The sequence below is a fragment of the Bos taurus genome, chromosome 27 (assembly GCF_002263795.3).
Source record: "Bos taurus isolate L1 Dominette 01449 registration number 42190680 breed Hereford chromosome 27, ARS-UCD2.0, whole genome shotgun sequence".
NCBI classification, from domain to species: Eukaryota; Metazoa; Chordata; class Mammalia; order Artiodactyla; family Bovidae; genus Bos; species Bos taurus.
This window is the reverse complement of record NC_037354.1, coordinates 40,443,159-40,454,413: the sequence shown is the minus strand read 5'-3', so window position 1 is coordinate 40,454,413 and position 11,255 is coordinate 40,443,159. Positions and strand designations below refer to the sequence as shown.

Genomic DNA, 11,255 nt, shown 5'->3' with positions numbered 1-11,255 from the left:
TGTCATCGGGATGCCCCAGCTAATTCTCACCCACGAAGGATCTTCTCCTGAATCCCTTCTCCCAGCCTTGCGTGCCTGCCTGAGTGGAGTGTTGCAGGAGGAGCACTCGGGAGCACTGCACTTTGCAACCCTTTTCTCAACCCAGAGGCACCCGTGTGCTTTCCAACAAGGTTAAGAAATCTCTTTGAAAAAGCACTGTAAGTGTTCCTCCTGGGCCGCGTCCTGGGGGTTTTCCTGCCCATCTTTTTGCTTTCTCTCGTTCCGGCCCCCACCCGACCCTGCCCCTGTGATGCTTCTCTCCACAGGGGCCTCAGCCCAGTCTGGCTGCAAAGGGGGACCTCTGGCTGAGATGTTCTTATGTTCTTCAAGCACCACTGTGAGAGTTGTTTCTGAGTGTGATGACCTTAACCAAGTTCCTCGGACCTGCTATAGCATGATCAGAGTTTTCCGAGGCCTTTCAGACTCTAGGCCTCGAGTTCCTAGAACGCAGTGTGTGTTTTAAATGCAACTAAGAGAACATTGGAGTCCTCTAGAGTCTGCACCCTGTTTGCAAACACCCCTCCAACCCTTATCCAAAAACAGCCTTGAGTTTGTAAAGCTGGCGTTTGGCAATGCAGTGGTCCAGTCTTGCTCCTAGAAGCAAACCAAGGCAAGGCCATGGGCGTGGCTGGGCCTCAGGGTAAGAAACTGGGAGCCCCTGTCCCCTTGGGAACCAGCTGCCTTTCTCTCTCTCTGTCTGAATCTCTGTCTCTCCTGATGTGAGCATGTCCCTGGCTCTCTGAAACTAGAATAGTCCCAGAGTCTCCTAAATTTGGCAACGGCTGTGAAGCCTTGACAACGGAACTCTACTGGATTATAACCACCTGTTATGTATCTTCTCGCCTCACCTTTGGCGAGCAAATATGTCTATAGCATTGATCGCGTTGAGTCTCTCAGTCATGTCCGACTGTTTGCGACCCCATGGACTATACAGTCCATGGAATTCTCCAGGCCAGAATACTGGAGTGGGAAGCCTTTCCCTTCTCCACGGGATCTTCCCAACCCAGGGCTCAAACCCAGGTCTCCCACATTGCAGATCAATTCTTTACCAGCTGAGCCACAAGGGAAGCCCAAGAATGCTGGAGTGGGTAGCCTATCCCTTCTCCAGCAGCTCTTCTTGACCCAGGAATCAAACTGGGGTCTCCTGCATTGCAGGCAGATTTAGCCTGTCCTAATTTAACCTCTCCAAAGGTTTAACCTGTCCCAGTTTCTAAGCAACAGTGTTTTCCTTTACTATCATTTTCTTTCTCTCCTACCCGGTTCCAGTTCAGTAACGATTTAGCTTACCGCTCATTTAATGTCAGCAGGACAAGATTATTAAGCAGCTCTCAAACAGAACTAAGTCCAGCTTCACAGAGTCTCATCTTCTGTGGTTCACTGGCTCCATCTCAGACATCTATTAAAATCAGTCATCACGTCCCACCTCCCTGATGGCCTGTCACGGGAAGAAAACTGGACTGAGGGCTGAAAAGTCTTGGATTCTAGACAAGCATCTGCAGGTGTGAACTGCGCTACCTTTGGACATTCACTTACCTTCTTTGAGACTGAGTTTTTCCACCTGCATGATAGGAATGATCGCGATCACCTTGCCTGTTATGGAGCCACTGAGCAACCAAGTGAGAAGCAGTGCTTTCCCCTGCCCAGCGCAGAGCTAACTTCACGCTCGCCGTGTGCCGCACCACACGAGGCAGTCGGAGCTCAGATCTGTTTTGTTGAGCTACAGTTGGCTCACAGTGTTGTGCTCATTGCTGCTGCACAGAAAAGTGATTCCATTATCACACACATATTATGCATTCTTTTTATATACTTATCTTCATGGTTTATCTCAGGATATTGAATATAGTTCCCTGTGCTATACAGTGGGACTGTGTCGTTTATCCATCCTCTTTACACCAGTTTGCATCATCTAATCCCAGACCCCCAGTCCTTCCCTCCCCCAAACCCATCCCCTTTGCAACTGCAAGCCTGCTGTCTGTGTCTGGGGGAGGCTGTTTCTGTTCATGGACAAGCTCATCTGCGTCATATTTTTAGATTCCACACAGAAGGGACATCATATGACATTTGTCTTTCTCTTTCCGACTTGGTATGACAGTCTCCAGGTCCGTCCATGTCGCTACAGATGGCACTGTTTCATTCTTCATTATGGCTGAGTAGCGTCCCATCGTATGTATGTACCACATCTTCTTTATCCAGTCATCGTCAACGGACACCTGGATTGTTCCCATGTCTTGGCTAGTATGACTAGTGCTGCTATGAACAGAGGGGTGCGTGTATCTTTTTGAGTTAGGATTCTGTCTCTGCCCACTTTCCTATATGCCCAGGAGTGGGATTCCTGGCTCACACGGTAGCTCTACGTTTCGCTTTTTGAGGAACCTCCGTACTGTTCTCCATCGCCGGTGCACAAAATTCCCTTCCCACCAGCCGTGTAGGAGGGCTCCCTCCTCTCCTCACCTTCTTCAGCATCTGTTACCTGGAGACTGTCAGGTGGTGGCCACTCTGATTGGGGTGGGGTGGTACCTCGCTGCAGCTGTGAACTCTCTCCTACTCAGCGATAGAACGCAGATGTTAACGCGGAGGCCCCTCCTGCCTTTTGGGCGTGGCCCGTCCCCGTCGCTCTCATCATCACACAGGCCCGGAGAGCGTGGACCTCTTGGGCTTGCTTGCCTCTTTCCCTGACCCACAAGGACGCAGGTGATACCAGCCGCAGGGACGCCTGACTCTGAGCTCCTGCAGCTCATCACCATCCCTGCCGGGAGGGGCTGTCGGGTCAGCGGAGCACCCCCATGCCGTGGACTCTGCCACACCGCGGAGTCTCAGTGGGAACATACTTCAGTTGATTTATGAATAAATCAAGAATGAGTGGGCGGAGGGTGAAACGTTGCCCTGGACACTTTACATCTGCTTCCTGTGCTTGGCTCTATTGATGGGGATGCCTGCCTTTTTTTTTAAAAAAAAAAGGCCTTTCTTTTCTTTTTGTCCCATTTTATCTGATTCCGGTTCGTTTTCACTGGAAACTGATTTCCCCTTAACTCATTAAACTTAACAGTAAGGTTCATAGTCTCTGAAGAAAAATGACTGCTGAGATTTTTGTTTATTTTTTTTGTCTTACCCCAAGCAGATTCAGTGGTGTTTGCGAGGAAAAGAATAATTGAAACCAAAACTCAGATTATCCCTTGCCTATCTGATAACTCTTAGCCATGTAGTCGGGTGTGTCCTTGTTTCCTGTCCCAGGCGGCTTTGGGGAGCGCAGAGAGTCACCAGAGCTAAGCACATTGGTCTTGACGCAGTTGCAGCAGTAAGCCCAGCCTTCAAGCAGTTCTATTCTAGCCTCAAGCAGCGTCTTAAGCTAGCATCCTAAGCTGTCTGTGAAATTCCTTTAGGACCCGAATGTATAGCGTGGTTTCTAAGGAGAGGGAGATAGGAGGTTTATACACTCTCTGAAATAAAATGCAGTATACTATGGCAATATGCCCATGCATTTTTCTGGGGTGTGCATTCATGCTCCCCAGCTTTCCCCAAATATTTTTAAAGGATCCATGATCCTTCCCACTTCTACCCTCCCCCAAAAAGGTTAAGAGCAGCATCAGGAAGATTCTAGCCTACTTAAAGAATGTGCTTCTTACGACTAACATATTTCACTTTTCCCAGAACTGCTATGTAGCAGTCGTAAAAATGTAACCCTCCAACTGCCTGGCAGTCGACTTCAAGTTAGACAAGCCTATCGTGTGACTCACGGAACTTTCTCATGCTTTGGCATTCAGTAATCAGGAAAATCCCGTGGAACTGTTTCATGCTTCTGAAGACAGTAATCAGGAAAATCCTGGAGGAGACGGTGGTTTTAAAGGATGCTGAATCAGGTTATGATCATGTGGACCCTGATAGTATGTTTTTCCTGTCTGGAATTTCCTCTTGGGGGTGGTCTGTGCCTCTCATTTCTAAAACTTATATCAACATCCTCTTGGACCTGGAAGTATAAGCTATTAATTTATTTCATTTTATATCATTTTGTACAAAGGAGAAAAGGGCTCATCATAAGCCATGGAAAACCTTGCCGGGGTCCAGGCAGGACCAGGTTATTAGTCCTCACCGGGTACTGTAGACCTGGTAACCAAACCTGCTGGTTTCTCCTCAATGCCTGCCTCTCAGACACCGAGTGTAAACTCAACCATCCATCCCAGCTGCCTTTTTCCAAGTTAAATGGCCAAGGTATTTTGTTCTGCCTTTGTTGGGTGTGATTTATTTGGTAACAGAGTCGCACACACTTAGGGAACGTGGAGATGCTTAAAAGACTTTTTAATACTTAAAAAGACAGCCTGTGCTTTGCTGCTACCCAGCTATAGCACGGTGAAGGAGCTCCCTAGAGTTTCATGAAATGAGAAAAGTAGGCGTTTTGAATCACATAAATTCATTTGCAGTGCCTTTTTTTTCCATCTCCTTCCAAAACAGCACAGTGACCAAGAGCATACATTCCGGATTCAGAAGGTCTGAGTTTGAACCCCAGCTCTGCCACTCACAAGCTGTTCAACTTTGGGCAAATTATAGAGCCTCTGTGTCTACGGTCCTCACCTGGAGAGTTGGAAATACCAACACCGCTTACCTCACAGGGTTTACAGGAACGTGAAAGCTTTTAGACCGCCTGACAGGGACAAATTGCTACATATGTATTCTTAAAGCAAATCTGTGTAAGAAGGGTAATATTGGAGTTAATACGGTTGTATCCAAGCAGGATGGAGCCTGAGCAGCTGATTGCTGCCATTGCACCAGTTGGTGGTGGTGGGCTTTTGTTGCTCTGCTTCTCGGGTTTTGGAGTTTTTTATCTTTGCCATCTATCTCTTCTGGGAGCAAGGTTTTCCTTAGCTGGCCTCCTCATGCTCCAAGGGCTTTCAGATCTGAGATAATCTGATGGAATCTCTGTGTTTTAATCCCTTAGTCACACAACAAGTCAAGTCAATCAAAGCCACTTAGCCTCTTGTTGACAGGGGTTTCTTTGGCTGGCCAGGGTTTTGTTTGTTTTTTTTTAATCCCCCTCCACCTGTGGTTGACTTCCAAACCCTGAGCCTGATCTGACCTTTTTATTGCAACTACCATGCTTTCCACAGGTACCACTTACGAGTCCCCATTAATGCTCACGGTGAAAAATAAGTCTCTGTCAGTAGACGTGAACAAAAAAGAAAGCAAGATATTGTGGACACCATACGTTTCAACCTCATAAGTAGCTAAAATAGTTCTAATGTAGGAATCACGAGATTCAGTTTAGTCATGCAGATTGTATCCTAGAGTCTCATGAAACACACCCACTCCAGAACACAGAGAGTGCTTTCGCTTGCCTTGTGATTAGGTCTCTTTTTTATGAAATGCATCTATAACAGACTTAGCTAATGTCAATTAGGAAAAAATGATAAGCAGGAACTCAGAAAAAGACTCCTCTTAATCAATCCTGACATAGAAAATGGTCAAGATCATTCTTGGAAATGTCCTTTAATTTGAAATATATACATATATTCTCTATTTGCAATTTAATAGAAAGGAGTTGTAGTAAAGATTACTGACTGCAAGATTTATTTCTCCTTAATATTTATTCCGATCACATGTAGTTTTAAGCAGAACAGATGCTGGGTCTCCAGAAATGTTAGTGATTAAACAGAGCCATTCCAAGTCTTTCAAAAGGAAGCATTTGAAGAATTTTAGAATTGTTTAACCCAGTTTCTTTATCTTTTGCTTGAGAAACTTGAGACCCACAGAGCTTCCTGTTAATAACTGCACCCAGCTAAGCAGAATGCTGCTGCTGCTGCTGCTGCTAAGTCGCTTCAGTCGTGTCCAACTCTGTGCGACCCCATAGATGGCAGCCCACCAGGTTCCTCCGTCCACGGGATTTTCCAGGCAAGCGTACTGGAGTGGGTTCCCGTTGCCTTTCCTGAGCTAAGCAGAATACAAAAGCTAATTTTCAGGGAAACTACAAGAGGAGAAGTTTTTAAGTTTGCATTTTGCCTTTTGACATCTTTTTCTGCTTTGTTCCCAGTGAATATTCACAGCGAGTTTTTTATTGAGGTCTAATTGACGTAGATGATATTATATTGGTTTCAGGTGCAACATAATGATTCGATGTTGATAAACGTTGTGCAGGGATCGCCACAGTAAGTCTAGCTACTCTCTGTCACCGCGTGAAGTGACTTTGGGATTTCCTCTCCCGACAACTTTCAAGTGTGTGCTGCAGTACTAGTTACTGTAGTCCTTATGCTGTAAGCTCCATCCCTGTTCTATAAACTTTTTCATTTTATAAGCAAAGGTTTTTACCTCTTGATCCCCTTTACTCATTGTGCCCACCCGCCCCACTTCCCCTCTGGCAAGCACCATCCTGTTCTTTGTATCTATGAGTTTTAGTTTGGTTTAGTTTTTCATTTTTTTAGATGTGTTTTTTCAGATTCCACATAGAAGTAAAATCGTACACTATTTGTCATTTTCTGACTTATTTCACTTAGCATAGTTCCCTCAAGGACTATCCATGTTGTGTGTGTGTGTGTTCAGTCGTGTCCGACTCTTTGCAACCCCAGGGACTGTAGCCCCCAGGCTCCTCTGTCAGCGGGGTTTTGCAGGCAAGAATACTGGAGCGGGTTGCCATTTCCTACTCCAGGGGATCTTTCCAACCCAGGGATGAACCTGTGTCTCCTGCATTGGCAGGTAGATTCTTTACCACTGTGCCATCCATATTGTTACAAATGGTGAAAGGTTTCCTTCTCTCCAGCGGCTGAGTAATGCTCCATCGTCTGCGTGTATGGCGCGTCACCTTCATCCGTTCATCCATCTGTAAGCACTGAGGTCGTTTCTGTATCGTAGTCATTACAAATCACGTGCTGAACATAGGAGTCAGTCTTTTTTAAGTGGTAGTCTCATTTTCTTTGGGTAAATACACAGGAGTGGAAAAACTGGATCATATGCTAGCCCTCGTTTTAATTTCTTTGAAAAATCTCCATCCCGTTTTCCACGGTGGCTACACCAATTTACACTCCCATTGCACCAGAGTACGTTGCCCTGTTGGTGCACGAGAGTTTCCTTTTCTCCTCCTCCTCACCAGCATTTGATATTTCTTGTCTTTTTAACCATAGCCATTTCTGACAGGGGTGAGGTGATGTCTCGTTGTGGTGTTGATTTTCATTTCCCTGATTCATGATGTTGGGCATCTTTTCCTATGTCTATTTTTTAAAATAATCCATTCTAAAGAGAAAACTGGTTTGATATAATTTACATTCACAAGAAAATGAGAATAGAGCCTGGATTTGGTGGCAAATGTTGATGAGTAGGGAGAAAAAGAAATCAAAATGATTGTGTCCAATCCATCTGCAAGGTCCTGACTATTGAAATATGAACACCTAATGAAGAGGCGCTTAAACCAATATATTTTCAAGGTGAAACAAGAGATACAATGTTAGATAGGATGCAACTGGAGAACTTTATTGTCCAGTAAAGAGAATGAGGAAAATGTGTAGAAAACTACAGTGTGATGAGCAGTGGAAAACTTGCCACTAGGGAAGTAGAGTTGAATGTTTTAGGGGACCTGGAAGGCCTGAGGGCTGGTGGGACGGCTTTCCCAGGGATCTGTAATTGATGGCTCCCAGACGCTTATCCCCAGCTGAACTTTCCCCTGGAGCCCCTGACTCCTGCAGCTGCCAGCTAGACAGCGCCACTTGGAATCTAAATCAGCGTGGCCAAAGCCGAATTCCCAGCCTGCCCCCAAGGCCTCCTGCCCCCCAGCCTTCCCCATCCTGGTGGGACAACCCTTCAGTCGCCCCGGCCACAGATCGCGGTATCGTCCCTGCCTCTTGTCTTTCTCTCTCACACTGCCCCAGTTCCAAGAGGGAAGCCTATCAGCAGCGCCTCCGGTCCGCCCAGAGTGGGACAGCTTCCGCACCCCATCTCGAGCCGCGCCACTGCTGTGCGCTTGGACGGCTGGCCTTGCCCCATCCTCCCCACACCATGCACTGTTCCCACCAGGACAAGCTCCAGAGCCACCATGCCCTCCTGAGAATCCTCCTGTGTGCCCACGTCTCTGAGTCCATGCAGTGGGCAAAGCCCCCCAGCCTCCTCCTCTCGTTCCATGATTTCGCCTCAGCTCCTCGGCCCCTGGCTGTTGCTCTTTTCCACAGGGCAGACTCTCACGTCAGGGCCTTTGTTCAGTCTTTCCCTCAATCTGGAAGGCTTTTCTCCCAGGCATCCATGTAGACCGCTCCTTAACCATCTTCAACAACTGGCTCAGGCGTCATCTTCCTAACACAGCCTATTTGACCATTTGAGTTAAAAATGCCTACAAAGATCCCATGTAGTCAGTTTGCTGTCAAAGGTCTGTCTAGTCAAGGCTATGGTTTTTCCAGTAGTCATGAATGGGTGTGAGAGCTGGACTATAAAGAAAGCTGAGCACCAAAGAATTGATGCTTTTGAACTGTGGTGTTAGAGAAGACTCTTGAGAGTCCCTTGGACTGCAAGGAGATCCAACCAGTCCTTCCTAAAGGATATCAGTCCTGGGTGTTCTTTGGAAGGACTGATGTTGAAGCTGAAACTCTAATAGTTTGGCCACCTGATGCGAAGAGCTGACTCATTTGAAAAGACCCTGATGCTGGGAAAGAGTGAAGGCAGGAGGAGAAGGGGAAGACAGAGGATGAGATGGTTGAATGGCATCACCGACTCAGTGGACATGAATTTGAGCAAAACTCCAGGAGACAGTGGAGGACAGAGGAGCCTGGCGTGCTGCAGCCCATGGGGTCACAAAGGGTTGGACACAATTTAGAGACTAAACAACAATTTAAAACTGAGTTTCTCCCTACTAGCTCTTTTGTTTTTTGTAACTCCAGGGTTGGTTTATTACTTTATGTAAGTTATTCAGGACAATGTAGTACATGTCGCATAAGAAACTGTGAGGTGGATGAGGACTGAGAGAAAGAATTAGAGTGGCTAGAACTGAGTGAGACAGAGAAAGCGCCTTACATTTCGTCAAGTTCTCTGTGTGTTTCATTTCCTTTGGCCGCCCTGGATCTCTGCTGCTGCACAGGGATTTCTCTAGTTGCAGCAAGCAGGGCCTCCTCTGGGTTGCGGTGCTCAGGCTTCTCACTGCAGCGGTTTCTCTTGTTGAGGAGCACAGGCTCTGGGGTATTCGGGCTTCAGCACTTGCAGAGCGTGGGCTCAGTAGTTCCGGCTCCTAGATTCTGGAGCACAGACTCAGTAGCTGTGCGTACGGGCTTATGTTGCTCCGAGGCATGGGGCAATGTCTTCCCAGACCAGGGATCAAACCCTGGTCTCCTGCACTGGCCGGTGGATTCTTAACCACTAGTCCACCAGGGAAGCCCATCAGCTTTTACAGTTCAGTGAAGGAAGGGTCAACAGTTAATCCAGATAAGGGGACAGCATGGTGAGGGCACAGTGGTGGCGTAGACCAGGCACCCCAGGAAAGTTGGGCAGTTTCACAAAAAGAGAGGGTTGTGGTGGTGCTGCCCCTGCAGCGCTTCAGATTCTCCTCATGGGCACTATTTTTGCACAGGACTGGTCTTCTGGCATACTGTGTAATTCGCGTTGCCAGTTTTTGCTTCTTGTGTGGTTTAACGCCTCTGCCCTGCTGCTGGATGGCCCAGTTCCCAGAGTTCCGAGGGGTGGCGCCCCTGCTGTTCCCCAAGTGCCCACAACAGTGCCCGGCACACAATGGGCACTTCGTAAACATGTGTCAATAAGTGGATAAGTGGATTCATGGGGAAGCGAGGGTTACTCAAGAGGGAACAGGAGAGTGAGTGGTTTTTAAGCAACCTTGACTCACAGCCCCCTCGCTAAGTCTGCTGAATCCTGTGACCCTCTTCCCAGAATGAGACACACCTGCAAATGTACACAAAGTTCTGCCCTCACTTCTGGGAGGCACACACGCATCCTGAGACCCATCCAGGAAGCCAAGCTGAAGGAGCCATGTCTTCAGAAAGAAGGGCGGAGGCGAAGGCTCAAAGGCGGGAATGGGTGGCCTGTGTCAGAGGCTCCCTGGGAGTCACGTATCTTAGGTGGATAATAAAGCAGGAGACTCGTGGGGGATGAGTACGGGCTGTGTTGTGTAGGCCTGAATCTCCAGAGTGGAGTTGTTTCTACTTTTTTTAATTGGAATATAGTTGCTTTATAATGTTGTGTTGGTTTCTGGTGTATCATGAGATGAATCAGCTAAATGTATACATATGTCTCCTCCTTCTGGGGTCTCCCACCCCCCGCCCCAGTAGGGGATCACAGAACCCCGGGCTGGGCTCCTGTGCTACACTGCAGCTTCCAGCTCACTATTTTACACCTGCAGAGTATGTGTGTAATCCCAGTCTCCCACTTCATCCCACACCTCTTCCCCGCCTCCTCCGCAACCACACATCCATCCTAGGTCTGCATCTCCATTCCTGTCCTACAAACAGGTCCATCTGCGCCATATTTCTAGATCCCACAGGTATGCATGAGGTGGAAACAGGGGCAAATTTTCTTTCCTTGGGCTCCAAAATCACTGCAGATGGTGACTGCAGCCATGAAAGTAAAAGCCACTTACTCCTTGGAGGAAAACCTATGACCAACCTAGACATCTTATTAAAAAGCAGAGACTTCACTTTACCAACAAAGGTCTGTCTAGTCAAAGCTATGGTTTTCCCAGTGAGATGTGAGAGTTGGACCATAAAGAAGTCTGGGCGCCGAAGAATTGATGCTTCTGAAATATGTTTCTGGAGAAGACTTGAGAGTCCCTTGGACAGCAAAAAGATCAAGCCAGTCCATCCTAAAGGAAATCAATCCTGAATACTCATTGGAAGGACTGATGCTGAAGCTGAAGCTCCAATACTTTAGCCACTTGATGTGAAGAGCCAATTCATTGGAAAAGACCCTGATGATGGGAAAGATTGAGGGCAAGAGGAGAAGGGGACGACAGAGGATGAGATGGTTAGATGGTATCACATACTCAGTGGACATGAGTTTGAGCAAATTCTGGGAGACAGTGAAGGACGGGGGAGCTTGGTGTGCTGCAGTCTACGGGGTCGCAGAGCTGGACACGGCTTAGTGACTGAGTAACAACATCGATCATTTGTTTTCCTCTTTCTGACTTACATCACTCTGTATGACAGACTCTAGGTCCATCCACGTCTCTACAAATGATCCAGCATTGTTACTTCTTATAACTGAGTAGTATTCCATTGTAAACATGTGAAACTAAAGCTCTAAGAACTCTC

General features: G+C 47.3%; 1 protein-coding gene across 1 annotated transcript in view; it reads left to right on the top strand.

The window, feature by feature from the left end:
- RARB (retinoic acid receptor beta) overlaps positions 1–11,255 on the top strand; it is a 595,561-nt gene that overhangs the window by 337,852 nt on the left and 246,454 nt on the right. The gene's annotated exons all lie outside the window — the stretch shown is intronic.